Source organism: Penaeus monodon, chromosome 29 (assembly GCF_015228065.2).
Source record: "Penaeus monodon isolate SGIC_2016 chromosome 29, NSTDA_Pmon_1, whole genome shotgun sequence".
NCBI lineage: Eukaryota > Metazoa > Arthropoda > Malacostraca > Decapoda > Penaeidae > Penaeus > Penaeus monodon.
Genome location: NC_051414.1, coordinates 33,766,335 through 33,767,305, shown reverse-complemented (window position 1 = coordinate 33,767,305; position 971 = coordinate 33,766,335). Strand labels below are relative to the sequence as shown.

General features: G+C 53.1%; 1 protein-coding gene across 1 annotated transcript in view; it reads left to right on the top strand.

The window, feature by feature from the left end:
- The window catches only part of LOC119592189 (glutaminase liver isoform, mitochondrial-like), a gene marked incomplete at its 3' end in the record, with an annotated part of 133,529 nt that overhangs the window by 31,503 nt on the left and 101,055 nt on the right, over nucleotides 1–971 (top strand).

Sequence of the window (971 nt, the reverse complement as noted above, 5' to 3'; positions counted from 1 at the left end):
CTGTATGGGTGCTTATCACTTCGGCGTCCACGCAGCAGCGCAGAGGGCGAGGCGGCAGAGCAAGGCCGCCATATGACTTTCCGTGCTTCGTAGCAAGGTAAACAGCCGCCATGGCCGCAGCCCGACCGCAGGCGCTCGTGTTTGGCAACAACGGAGGGCCTTCGCGGCAGTGCCAGGCAGGGACTCTTACCTGGCGCAGGTGGCCTCGGGGCCTCCGGCGCGCATCACGGGTTGATCGTCGAAGACTTAGGTTTTAGAATTCAATTTTGATTATTTTTAGTTTTGTTTATTTTCACTTGCCATTATTGTACGTATTGTTTAGTAGTAGTAGTTAGACTTTAAATATTGTTGTTTAGATTATTTATTATTTTACTGATATTATTATTTGAAGATTTTTTTATAATTATTTTGATTATTTCATATCACCTTGTTTATTACCCAGCATTGTTGTTTCTTCTGTTTAATTCTTTATACCTCCTCAAGAGGAACCGAGGTTCACCTTAAGTACCGTGGCGGGGTCCGTGGCGGGGTCCGTGGCGGGGGTCCAACTCCAGGTGTTTGCCGTTACCTGAAGCCTTCCGTTGTGTAATAGGAAATTTATTGAGTTTTTTTAAACCTTTCTTATAACCTGAATGATTATTTGACAGAGATGTGTCTCCGTCTCGCCTCGCGGGCGCGGGGCCAGCGCTCGGACGATGACTTGCCGACCTTGAGACGCGAGCCATGCAGAGGGGGGGGGGGGGCACAGCGCTTACCGCCCCCGTTCGCCGCTCAGTGCATGCGAGGAACGGCGGGAATGGCGTCAACCCTCGTAAAGGAGATCCGGGTGCGATCGCGAGCCCTGCGTCGCCGGGGTTACGTAAGTGTCAACAGCGGAGGACGTCGGCGGCGCGGGGTATTCTCAGACGTGCCAGGGCCTGGGAGGGGGGAGGGGGGGAGGGGCTGTGATCACGCTGCGGGAGATGGATGGG